Source organism: Peromyscus maniculatus, chromosome 1 (assembly GCF_049852395.1).
Source record: "Peromyscus maniculatus bairdii isolate BWxNUB_F1_BW_parent chromosome 1, HU_Pman_BW_mat_3.1, whole genome shotgun sequence".
In the NCBI taxonomy this organism is placed as follows: Eukaryota; Metazoa; Chordata; class Mammalia; order Rodentia; family Cricetidae; genus Peromyscus; species Peromyscus maniculatus.
Window position 1 is genome coordinate 120,565,259 of NC_134852.1, and position 14,654 is coordinate 120,579,912.

Here is a 14,654-nt window from a genome sequence, read left to right on the forward strand (position 1 = left end):
GAGGAGCTGGCCATGGGGTCACAAGAGCTGGAAATCTGTACCTGACCCTCACCAGCTGCAGCACTTGGGAGAGTGGCCCCTGTACCTCAAAGGAGTAACACAACAGAGCTGGCCCTGATGGTGTAGGTATGGGAGAGAAGACCCTGAGGGTGTGAAAGCAGGAGAACTGGCCCCATCCCTTCCTTATTGCTGCAAGAGGTGAATTAGCTAGGGCAATGCTGGAGAAATCACCTTGGTGGTGAGGATGGGAAAACTGGCTAGCGGACCAACCCTGCAACCACCCAGTCCCAGAACCAGGGTTATGACTTGACCCACACTAATATCCACTCCATCTATGATTTGCTGGAGCACGTGAAGGGACCTGACCCAAAGACCCAAAGCTACAGGATCTCCACAACACAGGGCAACAACAGGATATCCAAGAGGACCAGTGAGGGCCCAGCATCAACAGTGTAATAGAAATCAGAGGACCTGAACCAGACCAACAACTCTTAGCAGTGAACACTTGCAAGTAAAGATACAAGGAGAAAGGAGGTTTGCTGCATGACTCACTGTTACACTGCAGCTTCCATGATGAGATCTTTAATTTTTTCCCTTTTTCCTTTTCCCTTTCTTCTCTTAAATTTTGTTTTATTGGGGGGTAAGGTACAGGGGCAGAGGGCAGATGTGAAGGGGCAGGGAAATGAATGGGATCAAGATACATGATATAAAAGGCATATAGAATAAATAAAAATAAAGAAGAAAGGGGCTGGAGAGATGGCTCAGAGGTCAAGAGCACTGACTGCTCTTCCAGAGGTCCTGGGTTCAATTCCCAGCAACCACATGGTGGCTCACAACCATCTATAATGAGATCTGGTGCCCTCTTCTGGCCTGCAGTCATACATGCTGTATACATAATAAATAAATCTTTAAAAAAAAATAAAGAGGAAAAATAAAAAATACATCATTAATATTAGCATGAGACTATTTTCCCCCACAAGAAAAACATCAAGTTTAAAATGTCATAATACATTCTTGATGTCAGTTCCACTGTAGCACGAATCCCAATTTGTCTTAATAATAAAAACTTAGAGCCAGATATCGGGATAAATGCTGAAAGATCAGAGAGACAAAGGAGCAAGCCATAGCTACCTCTTACCTCACCAACTCCTCAGCCTGAAAGGGGGAGGGGGGGAGTCTCCTGTCTCCTCCTGCCTTATATTCCTCTTCCCACCCAGCCATATCACTTCCTGTCTCCACCTCCCTAGTGCTGGGATTAAAGACATGTGCCTCCCAATTAATGGGATCAAAGGTATAAGATCCAGAGTGTTGGGATTAAAGGTGTTTGCCACCACTGCCTGGCTTCTATGGTTAACTAGTGGCTAGCTCCACACTCTGATCTCCAAGCAAGTTTTATTTGTTAGGTTACAAAAAAAACCCACCATATTCCATTCTTTTCACTCCATCCTATCCCCAAAGAGTTCACTTAGAACATTAGCATCATACCTTGTACCTATTCTCTTTCTCACTGAGACATCTACAACTCAAGGAAATTGCTTCAATAAAAGTACAATACTAGAAAACCAAACTTCTAACATCTGGGATATACAGAATTAACGTATTCATCTTAATATGATACAAGCTAATCAAAATAAACAATTTTACAATGTATAAACAAGTAGGGCAGTGGTGGTGCATGCCTTTAATCCCAGCACTTGTGGGGCAAAAACAGGAAGATCTCTGAGAGTTCGAGGCCAGCCTGGTCTTACAGAGTGAGATCCAGGACAGCCAAGGCTACATCAAGAAACCCTGTCTCCTCACCCCCAACACACACAAAAAAGGTGAGGGTCATATTCAACTTAAAAGGCCCAAATTACCTGTCTTAATTTATAAAATTTGCTTTTGAGTAAATAGAACTTTTAAAAAAACGCTATCTTGTTACTTTTCAGAAGGCTTGCACAATTCCAAAATTATCAGAAACTCAAACCTCATCCAATTATGTCTGTACAGACCAAATTTCCAAAGACTAAGGGGGAGAAAGTGTTCATTCACTAATAGAAAGAATGCAGGAAATCATTCTACAAAAGAGTTTCCTATCTGAACTACTTAGCATTTAATGAAAGGAGTCTGTTTATTCCAACTGAAACAAGTCTTTTTGTGGCTATTCAACAATGTAGGTAGGAATGTAATACGGTCTTCCAGTTTTTCATCATGACCTCCTATTATTCAAAAGATTTATTTGGAATACCCAAATCTATCTATCTGTCTGTCTGTCTGTCTGCCTATTTATTTATTTATTTATTTATTTATTTATTTATTTATTGCAAGTTAAACTTAGCAAAGAGCCCATGGATTCTTACACTACTTAGTAAGAAGGCTTTTTTTTTTCCTTTTTCCTAAGACAGGGTCTTCTGTACCCAGACAAGCCTCAAATTCACTATATAGCTGAGGATGACCTTGTCTTCAGTTTCTGATCTTCCTGCTTCTGCCTCCTAAGTATTGAGATTACAGGTGTATGCAATTATGCCCAGTTATACAGTGTTTGGGAAAGAACCTTTAGCTTTATGCATGCTAGTCAAGCATTACCAACTGAGCTACACCTGCCCATCTGGCCATGCATTGAACACAAGAAAGAAAGAAAGAAAGAAAGAAGGAAAGAAAGAAGAAAAGAAAGAAAGAAGGAAAGAAGGAAGGAAGGAAGGAAGGAAGGAAGGAAGGAAGGAAGGAAGGAAGGAAGAAGGAAGGAAGGAAGGAAGGAAGGAAGGAAGGAAGGAAGGAAGGAAGGAAGGAAAGAAGGAAAGAAGGAAAGAAGGAAAGAAGGAAAGAAGGAAAGAAAGAAGGAAGGAAGGAAGGAAGGAAGGAAGGAAGGAAGGAAGGAAAGAAAGAAAGAAAGAAAGAAAGAAAGAAAGAAAGAAAGAAAGAAAGAAAGAAAGAAAGAAAGAAAGAGAAAAGAAAGAAGGAAAGAAGAGAGAGAGAGAGAGAGAGAGAGAGAGAGAGAAAGAAAGAAAGAAAGAAAGAAAGAAAGAAAGAAAGAAAGAAAGAAAGAAAGAAAGAAAGAAAGAAAGAAAGAGAGGGAAAAAAGGTAGAAAAGAATACCAGATACATTATCACTCAGAAGCCTAAGATAGGAGACTAGTACATTCAAGGCCATGTGAGCTATACACTACATTTGAGGCTAATGTGGACTACAAGGCAAGAACAAGTCCTAAAAGATACATATTCAGTTCAGTTCCCAGCGCCCATATTGGGCAAATTACAACTGCATATGACTCTAGCTATAGGGGATTGGAACCCTCTTCTGGCATCCACAGGCACCTATACTTATGTGTGCATGCACACATACACATTAAAGAAATTTTTTAAATTACATATACATACATACATACATAAAATTTAAAAATAGCATACATATATATACACGTACATATATGCACCACACTGTTAAATATTCATGATTTCTTGCCTTAATAAGTTTTCCTATGTTCCATTTCTCCCTCTTCTACATATTGCTACCAAAATAATAACATGCAAGCTTAAATGACAGCAAAAAACATAACAAAACAGAAAACTAGATCCAAAACATCGACTCTCTAAAATGTTAAGATTCACTGGTGGGCCTAATTTAAGAGTCACTGCACTTAACAAGTAGATTGAGAAAATAGTTATATATGAAGAAGAGAGGAGAAAGTTTAAAAACAAACAGAGTGTCCTTCTTTCCTTTCTGCTGAGTACCAGCTCCTTGCTGTTGAAATGGGCAAGTTCATGAAACCCAGGAAAATGGTGCTGGTCCTAGCTGGATGCTACTCCGGACGCAAAGAACATCGTAAAGAACATTGATGATGGCACCTCAGACCGCCCTTACAGACATGCCCTGATAGCTGGAATTGACCGCTATCCCCGAAAAGTGACAGCTGCCATGTGCAACAAGAAAATCGCCAAGAGGTCAAAGATCAAGTCCTTTATGAAAGTTTATAACTACAATCACCTCATGCCCACAAGGTACTCTATAGACATCCCCTTGGACAAAACTGTTGTCAACAAGGATGCCTTTAGAGACCCAGCCCTAAACGCAAGGCCAGGCAGGAGGCCAAGGTCAAGTTTAAGGAGCAATCTAAGACAGGGAAGAACAAATGGTTTTTCCAGAAGCTTCGCTTTTAGGTATATTTTTGTTCCCATCATTTAAAAAAAAAAAAAAAAAAAAAAAAAAACAGTTTCAGGGAAGACCTATACAAAATTGCTGAGTTTTAAATTGAAAGAAAATAGTATCAGATAGAAAATCAGATCCTTGGCAAGACAGAAAATATAAGAAATGTCTGAGCACATATACTTTGTCATTTATTTATTAAACGTCTAGGACAGGTGGGGCCCTTTAGGCAATGGATGGGTTTCATAATGTTTTATTCATTTATGCTCTATTTTCAGGGATGTCTTCTTTATCACTGTTCCTATATATCCACACCCCCAGCCACAAATCACTTTACCTCTAAAATTGTATTTTAAAATCTTCATTATTAAATCAAAGCAAATAAAAAGCAGCTTAGTAGACATACAATATTTATTAAATACTTTTATTTACTGAGTATAAAATCTAACAAGGTGTAATTCAGACATCAATTACCTTTTCTTCCTTCCAATTACTTAATAATCAATCCCAACTGTGTGACTATGTGGCAGGAAGGGGTGCCTACATGTGAATATACAGATGTGTGTTTCCATGGACCTACATGCAGAGACCAAAGGAGAACGCTGGGTATCTTCTAGCACTCTCCCCTTTAATAGCCTTAGACAGGGTCTCATGCTGAACCTGAAACTCACTCTTTTGGCTAATCTGGCTGGTTGGTGAGCTCCCAGAATCCCCCATCTCCTCTCACCCCCTCTCCACCCTCAGTGCTGGGGTTACAGGCATCATCATGCCCAGCTTTTCACTTGGGTGCTGAGGATTCAAACTCAGATCTTCATGTTTGCAGAGCAAACTCTTACCCACTGAGCTGTCTTCTCCACCTGACTTTTAAGACAAGGTCTCCTCTATAGCACAGGCTGTCCTCCAATCCATAATTCCTCCATTTCAGCTTCCCTGAGTGCTGCAATTATACCACCACAATTGGCAAGTTCTGACATTTCTATTCCTAACTTTATCTTAAGTCTATTCACTTCTTCCAGTCTCTGTCATCCACACTAGGTCAGGTATCCAACATTTCTTGTCTGATTACTAGTTTTCCCCTTTCTCATCCAGCTTTTAGAACAAACTGGATCATAACACTATTATTTCTCAATTTTAAACTTTATTTTATGAGATATATATATATATATATATATATATATATATATATATATATATATATATATAGGCCCATGCCTGTATATGTACACAGAGGCCAGAGAGGGCAGTTATGAGCTAGGTATATATCTTCTGAAAAAGCAGCAAGTGCTCTTAATCATTGAGATATCTCTCCAATCCCCCCAAACTCTCTTTTCTTGGCTTCATATTGCATTTTGAGTAAAATCCAAACTCCCTTACTGTAATCTGGCCCTCACTTGTTCCACTGGAACATGCTCTTCTGTTTATTCATGTGGCTGCTCCCTTCTAAGTATTCACATATCTGTATGCTACATCTTTAGAGTGTCTGGCCTGAAGACTTTTTCAGTAACAGGTCTCTCTATAATCAATCAAACCATGTGTCATAAACTAGAATCCTGGTTGCTGTGGATATCACTCTATATAAATAAAACACTGATGGCCAGTGACCAGGCAGGAAGTATAGGCGGGACAAGGAGAGAGGAGAATTGGGGAAACAGGAAGAAGGAGAGAGACACTGCAGCCACCACCAGGACAAGCAACATGTAAAGACGCCGGTAAGCCACCAGCCACGTGGCAAGGTATAGATTTATAAAAATGGGTTAATATAAGATAAAGAACAGTTAGCAAGAAGCCTGCCACGGCCATACAGTTTATAAGTAATATAAGTGTCTGAGTGATTATTTTATACGTGGATTGTGGGACTGCAGGTTTTGGTGGAATCTGGAGAGAAGCCCTCCAGCAACGCCTGGTGCTCTTGTTCTGTGTTGTTTTGCATTTGTCATTTGGTACCCTAAAGTAAGACAGCTCTGTGAGAACAGAGATCATATTGGCATGGTTTACTAGGATGTCTAAGAACCAATAGAACAAGAACAATAATGGTGCTGAACAAAATTTTTATTTAACTGAAACCCCAAAGTGGGTTTTTCCAACATCTTAAATTGTTCTCCATTTAAAATAGTTTATGTGACTTAGTTTACCATGTTGGGGCAGGAAAGGTATGAAAAAATTGATTTGACAAATGCCTAGAGAGAATTTTTACTAAAAGTAGAGAAAATAAAAACATTTCCATATGCAAATCCATGTTACTTAGGATGAAAATGATGTTACTCAGAAAAAAATAAAAATTTTAAATTTAAATTAAAAAAAAACTAATCATTAGTAATCTTCCAAATAAACCAAATCAGGAACATATTTAAAGGCAAATCATTCTGTTCAACTGGAATCTCCAGCTCATCCCTGCAAACCCTGCCCTCTCAGAAAAACTGCCAGAAAGCCCAGTTCCTCATTCTTGGCGATGGCGGGCAGCTCCTCCCCTAAAGCTGCCAGCTGCCCAATCCCAACCTAAAGTGTTATAATTGGGCACAAACCCAGCTTGTGGTGGACATGTCATCACCCTCGCTGACAGGGTATTTAAGTTCCCTCCTTTAGATCTAAGCATGTAGTGTGGTCCGCCCCTGCCCCACGGGCCCCCCCCCCCCCCGCCCCTTCAACCCCCAATCTCTGAGGGCTGGAAAGTCATCCGGGAGTTGCTCTGCCCAAATAAACCTGGTTTTTTACTTTTTCAGTTCAGCTTGATCTGACTTGCTGTGTCAGCCGAGAAACCTATTATTGGGTTACAGAAAACCTATTACAATTCAAGAATATTATCAAGGCTAGGAATACAGCTCAGTGCAGAGTACTTACTTAGCACATAGAATGCCCTTCATTTGATCCCTAGCACATAAAGTTTTTTTTAAAAAAAGGAGATATTATTATCAACAATATTTAATAAGTTCAATTAATAAAATAAAAACATCTCCACTTCATAAAAACACCCAGATGGAACAATATGAAATTATGTCATATAAATTGTTTATTAATAGATATCACATTTTGAAGACCCAATTTTCTATCAAAAAAAGCAGTTAAGTAGTATAAATTTGTTCTTGAGAAAACAGTAAACATCTAAATCCAAAACAAAAGTACTCTCTGTTCCTAAAGATTAGTCACAGAAGCTGTACTTGTGCTACTATAAATAGAAATTTATTTCCTCCTAATAAGTATTCTATTTTTATTTCTTTTATTATCTCTGTGGGAGTTCTAGATGACAATGACTTTATTATTGGGATAGAGCAAAAGAGAGAAGTGGGGAGGTGCTGGGTTCTTGCTTTCAGTTATCTAATCATATAAAAACACTCTTCAGAGGCTGGAAAGATGGCTCAGCATTTCAAAGTACTTGCTCTCTTGAGAGAACCTGAGTTTGGTTCCCAGTACTTACAGAGTTGGGGGGGTTACAAGCAACTGTAACTCCTGCTCCAAGGGCTCCGACGCCCTCTTCTGGCCTCTGCAGGCTACATGTGGTAACAGAAATGCACACACATACACAGAAAATAAAGAACTAAAAAAAAAAAATGTTTTCAGTTCATTCATCTTATCATGAAAGTGTTTACACTGTGTGTAGATGATTTCTACGATCCCAAGGGAAACTATTTTACTACTTGCAGAAACGTTTCATCATTCTGGACTGAAATAGCTATAGTAAATTAAAATATGATACCACTTATTAAGTTGGCAGATTTCAAACTGAATAATGCCAACAGCCAACTGGGATTTTAACAACAATAACAGAGGCTGAGGCACAGCTCAGTGGCTGAGCATGTGCTTTGCATAGCATACGAAACACCCTGGAATCAAACTCCAGGACCACATAAAAACTGCAGCAGTAACAAAACACTCATAAATCCTATTACTACAAACTTACTGACAAAATTTAAAGGGGCCGATTAGTAATATGTTTCAAAATCTTTTCAATACCCATACCTTTCAAACTAAGACTCTCAGGGCTGAAGAGAAACTTGAGTGACTAAGAGCACTGGCTGCTCTTGCAGGGGACCCAGGTTTGATTCTCTGTACCCACATGGCATTGCACAACCATCTGTAACTCCAGCTCCAAAGAATCTTATAGAGGCTGGAAACAAACAATTCTTTCATTCGATTACAGTCAAACCTCCGTGAAATAACTAAATCCTGTTACTTCTACAATAGTATAAAGTCCTTCAAGAAGTCATTTCCTTTGTGCTTAGTTTCCTCTGATAGACAGTGATTAATTTTGTAATTTGTGCTGTTTTATTCATAGTCTCTCCAGCCCCAGAATGACCAAGAGAATAAAACTGTCATCCAGTTGTACAGGATCAGGAATGTCATCAATGGTATAGAATACTGAAAACATAAATGGTCTGCACAACTCCATTTAATTTTTTTTTAATTTACTTCAATGTGGGTATAAGTGTGTGTGTGTGCACGCGCGCGCGCGCCTGCCTGAGTTTATGCTCACTGCAGGAGCCCACAGAGGCCAGAAGAGGGCATCATATCCCCTGGAACAATATTTACAGGTGACTGTAAGCCACCATGTGGGTGCTAGGTACTGAACCTGGGTCCTACGCAAGAACAATAAGTGCTCTGAGCTGCAGTGACACCCTTTAAGCAAATATTTTCACCCAAGACGTTAACTACCTATAAAGATCTACTTTTACAACCTATTTTCAACTTTCAATTTAGTCTATCTTGTTATTTCTTTCAATGTTTCATGCTGATACATGAATTTAACTCTTAAAATTTGGCTTACAAAATAGTAACCTTACATTTTTATCAACTCTCTGCATTTTGATCAAATCTATTTATGTGGTGATATATTATGTACCCTAATAAAATCTGCCTGAAGATCAGAGAACAGAACAAGCCACTAGATTAAAGATAGGGGCCAGGCAGTGGTGGCATACACCTTTAATCCTAGCACTCGGGAGGTAGAGATCTGTCTGGATCTCTGTGAGTTGAAAGCCATCCTGGATTACATGAGATTGACTCAGTCTAGAAGAGAAATAGAGTCAGTGGTGGCACACACCTATAATCCCAGTACTTGGGAGTCACATGCCTTTAATCCCAGCACTTGGGATCTCATGTCTTTGCTTGGGAAGCACACACACCTTTAATCCCAGGAAGTGATGGCTGAGCAAAGAAAGGAAAGGCGTGAGGAAAAAGGGACTAGAGGTTTTTCAGGCTGAGGAGTCCTAGAGGTAAGGTGGTTGTGGCTTGTTCCTTTGTCTCTCTGATCTTTCAGTATATTCCCCAATAACAGGCTCTGGATTTTTTTATTAAAAGACCTTTTAACATTCGTGTAACATATTTACATTTTAAGTATTATGTTCCAACCACTGTTTAAGAGCTATTCTATCCCTGCACTTGAGTAACCCATCTCTCATAATCTTATCCTAGCAATTTGTAACTATAAAGTATCTACTTAATTTTCTTAATTAATTAATCTAATTAATTTTCTTAACCCCTAGGTATTTCTCTAGCCAAAATAAATTACAGGGGCTGAAGAAATGGCTCAGTGATTAAGATGAGGACCAGAATTTGGATCCCAGCATCCATTTCAGATGATTCACAACCAGCAACCCCAGGGGATCTGACACACTCTTCTGGCCTCCATGAACACTCATACACATATGGGGCGGGCACACACACACACACACACACACACACACACACCTTTAAAATGAATAAATATATAAAAGTATGTACTTTGAAAAAATAATAATCAGTATGTCAGCCAACAAAACTAATCACTTAGATTTCTTTTCAAGTAAGAATTTGGGATTAGCTGCGGGGAAGGAAATTAGTATTCAGCCTCAGCTTTCTAGCCAAAGCCAAAATCTTCCCAACCATCTCCCAACTAATGGACAAAGAACAGCTTCAGTATACTGCTGTGGTGATTTCTTCCAATGGATTCCACAGTCTTTCCTACAAAGCATCATATTGAATTACCTAAGACTGCCAGGTCACATGATGCTTAGCAGACTTGCCCTACTCTGCTTTATTCATAACAAATCCACACTCCTAATTCACCCCAGTGCTTTATTCTCCAAGGACCAATAAACCTGACATCTATTTACCATTATTTGTAAAGCTCTAGATATAAAATAATTCTAATACTTCTATATAAATACCTGTTTTTCCAATTCACATGCTCTCTTGGATTCTTCCTTGGGTACTCATGAGAAGAAATTTAGTAAATACCAGTATGATAGTATTAAAAAAAATAGATAAAGAAATTTCTTACTATTTTGAGATCTTCATTGAGGTAACAGTTTTACTTTTCATTTTGACCCTGTAAACACAGCACTCTGAAACCAAATGTATTTTTTACCCCAGAATATTTGACTAAGTATTTTTTGGTGATGGACTAATGTGTCCATCACCAAAAGAGGAAGGAAGGAAGGAAGGAAGGAAGGAAGGAAGGAAGGAAGGAAGGAAGGAAGGAAGGAAGGAAGGAAGGAAGGAAGGAAGGAAGGAAGGAAGGAAGGGAGGGGAATAAATTTCTGAGTTGGTAGACATGCTAATTGTACTGATTCAATTCTTACAAAATGTATGTAAGATATAGATTATCAAAACATATCAAGCTAGGCATGCCTTCAATCCCAGCATCTGGGAGGCAGAGGCAGGCAGATATATCTCTGAGTACAAGGCCAGCCTGGTGTATAGAAGAATTTCAGGACCGCCAGGGCTATACAGGGGATCTGATACCTGTCTTGAAAAACTAAAACAAACAAACAAAAATAAATCATCATATTGTACCCCATGAATATGTACAATTACTTTGTATCCATTTTCAAAATTCTTGGGAATCAAAGTCCCCAATTTAAAAATTATGTCTTTATATTAAAAAACATCAGTAGCGAACTTCTGCCCTCCGGGGTCCTCCCATTGTGCTGTAAGCCTATATTTAAGACCTCCTACCCCCTTCAAGAAATGACATTCAACATTTAAAATTTATATATATATATATATATATATATATATATATATATATATATTTGAATGAATACTGCGAATGTAATCTATGAATACCACAAATGTGATTAATATCATGAGTGTAATTTTAAAAATAAATAAATAAATTATGTCTTTATATTTAACTCAAACATCATCTGAAGGGAATCATCCTGTCCTTACAATGAAAAGGATGTACATATCAAAAATAGAAGGAACCACCCTGCTGTATTGGCTGAAAAAAATAAAATGTGTGGCTGCAGGTCAGTAAAAGAAAGAATGATGGGATAATATCTTTTAAATGTCTCAGCCTAGAACAAAAACATAATTTTCTCTTACTTCATTGCTAAAATTGTCATGGGGAAGCTCTACAGAAGTTGAGTTTGTATGTGAAAGGAGAAACAGGTCTGACTGATCTGGCAGTCTTGCCCACAATTACTTTCCTTACATAAATTAAAATAAATCTTGATCAGCTTACTGGCTCTTTGCAAACATTTGTGAGCATCAGATTTTCCTGTTTTTCAAGAATATACCTATTATACTTCCTTTTCCAGGGGACAGTATTTTAAAACTCAGAACACTATCAGTAACTGAAAGTTCCATAAAGCCTACATCGCTATGGACTTGGCCATTTTTGAAACCTGATAAGATATTCTCACATCGATAATCTAACATTTCTCTAGTTCCAATTATGTAAACAATTACAAAAGCTAGGCAAAAAGTTTAAATCTTCTGATTAATGGCATTCATGAGTCATCAAGAACCAAACCAAAAGAAAAACAAAAAACAAACAAACAAAAACAAAAAAACCAAAGCCCAGATATGGGAGGAATAAACAGCTCAGTGTTTTAAGCCACTTCTCCTCTAGACACTTGTTAATGCTGAAAATTCAGCTGAAGGCTTAGAAGCAGGGATTCTGATGGGCACAAAAGCATAAAAGAACTCAGTTGAACATGGGAAGGAGCCTATACCCACAAGGACTATTCCCTTGGAAGCCTAAAGTAAATTGACCATCTCTGGGATTACTGCCTGTGCTCAAATAGTCTTAGCACTTGAAACAGAGTAGGGTGATCAGAATCTCAGTGTTCTTGTCTTTTATTTCTCTGAAAATATTCAGCAGGTTTATTTTTTCAAGATTACTAACACATGAAGCTAGAGAGATGGCTCAGTGGTTAAAATCACATATCACTCTTGGATAGGAGCCCCGTTCAGTTCCCTGCACCTGTCTGGTGGTTCACAATTCTAACTCTCTAGCTCCACAGGATTCAGCAATCTCTTCTGAACTCACACATGTGGGTACCCCTCACACATATACACATAATTAAATCTTCTTTTAAAAGAGTATTACAATGTAACTGATAAAAAATAACTGCACACATTTAAAATGTAATTATATGAGTCCTGGTATAGCAATCATCACCATAATCAGTATTATAAGCATATGTCTTTTTTTTTTTTTTTTGAGACAGGGTCTTTATGTATAGCCCTCACTGTCTTGGTACTCTCTATGTAGATCAAGCTGGCCTTGAACTCACAGAGATCTGCCTACCTCTGCCCCCAAGTGCTAGGATTAAAGGTGTACAACACTATAACCAGCAATATTATAAACATATTTCTTACCTAAGCTCTCTTTTTTTCTTTGTTTTATTTTGTTTTGTGTTTTGTTTTGTTTTTGTTTGTTTGTTTGTTTATTTGTTTGTTTGAGACAGGGTTTCTCTGTGTAGCCTTGGCTGTCCTGGAACTCACTTTGTAGACCAGGTTGGCCTCAAACTCATCAAGATCTGCCTGCCTCTGCTTCACAAGTGCTGAGATTAATGTTGTATCTCATACATCTGGTTTGTCCCAAGGTTTTTTTAGATGCCTTTGTGATACTTGCATCTTACTTGTTCCTACCTTACTCTACCCTATTCCTATGCATTTTCTAGACTGCTTTCTATAAATAAAGATTTATGTTTGGGGAATTTTATATTAATATACAACACCTATTTTTGAGGAAATATTGCTTCTATTATGCATATAAAGGTACATTTCAATTTGGTGATGCATTAATTCACTGAAGGAAGACATGTGGGTTGTTTCCAGGTTTGGGCTATTACAAATAAAGCTACTAAGAACATTCTCATATGAGTCTATGCATGGACATATAGCATGGTATTTTTTCCATATTTTTTCTTTTTTGTGGTACTGGAGATAAAACGCTGGACCTACTTATGTTAAGCAAACACTACCACTGAGCTACACCCTCAGCTCTATTTTCAGTGTGTCGGATAATAGTGTTATCAATACCTAAAATACAAGAATAAAATGTTGAAATTAAAATAGACAAATAGGCAGATATTAACCAAAATAAAAGTGTATACCTCTATTCACTTCAAGTAGGTTTTCTAGTAAAATGCATTACCAAAAGAGACACTTCACAATAATAAAAAGTTTAACTTCCACATGAAGATGTGAGCATTTACTGCCTATTGGCGGCCTTAAAATATCACAAACCAAAATTGAGAAAGAAATAAAACTTGTATAAATATGTATTATATGTACATATCTGTGTGCTATGGCAAAAATAGAGGTTGTTTTAAACCCAAACTCATGCTGTGGATTATTCCTGAATGTGAAGGTACTGAGAGGAAGTAGACCATCTAGTGGTAACTTCAGTCATGATGACTTCATTAATGAATTTATGTCACCAAAGCTGGTTACTAGTTACCTCAGTAATGAGTTATTATAAAGCAAGTTTAACTTTCTCTTGGCTCCTCTCCAGTTCTTGGCCTCTCTTTAACACAGATTCACTTCCCTGTCACTTCTCACACGGATCTGAAACAGCATGAGACTCCAGCCAAAATCGAAGGAGATGTGGCTCCTATTCTTAGACTTTCATTGAATACATGAATGAAATTCTCAAGAGTAAAGTAAAATATATACAATGAAATTTTAAGTTTTAACTATGGGATTGGTGACATAACATCAAGAAAAAAGTATTTGCATCATGGAAAGAAAAAGCAAAGAAAAGGGGTGAAAGCTTATTTAAAGAAATGACTGACCTGGGCATGGTGGCATACACCTTAATCCCAGCCCTTAGGAAGCAGAGGCAGGAGGATTTCTGTGAGTTTAAGGCCAGCTTGGTCTACAGAGTGAGTCCCAGGCCAACAAGGGTTACATAGTAAGACCCTGTCTAAAAAGAAACAAAAAGACAGAAATGTTACAAAATACAGGGAGAAAAATGTACACTCGGATCCATGAAGCAGATGATTTCAAATCAGTAGAACCTAACCAGGTCTACACCAAAACACACTGTAGGGCTGCCGAGATGTCTGAGAAGATATAAATGTGACGCACAATCCTGGTGACCTAAGTTAAATCTCCAGAACTCACATGAAGGTGGAAGGAGAGAAACAACTCCATGAGGTTGTCCTCTGACCTACACACACATACAATGGGCACCTGTGCCCAGGCACATCATACACACAATGATAAATTTTAAAATTATTTTAAGAAGCACATTGTACGTAAGAGAGGGAGAAATACACAGTGAATGTCTCAGCAGAAATTATGTAGGCAAACTAACAGC

At 38.1% G+C, this 14,654-nt stretch overlaps 1 protein-coding gene and 1 pseudogene across 6 annotated transcripts in view; one reads left to right on the forward strand and one right to left on the reverse strand.

Annotated features, from left to right (window-relative positions):
- Positions 1-14,654, reverse strand: part of Sbf2 (SET binding factor 2) — a 349,435-nt gene that overhangs the window by 301,748 nt on the left and 33,033 nt on the right. The window lies entirely within an intron of this gene.
- Positions 3,367-4,187, forward strand: LOC102925361 (large ribosomal subunit protein eL27 pseudogene; annotated as a pseudogene).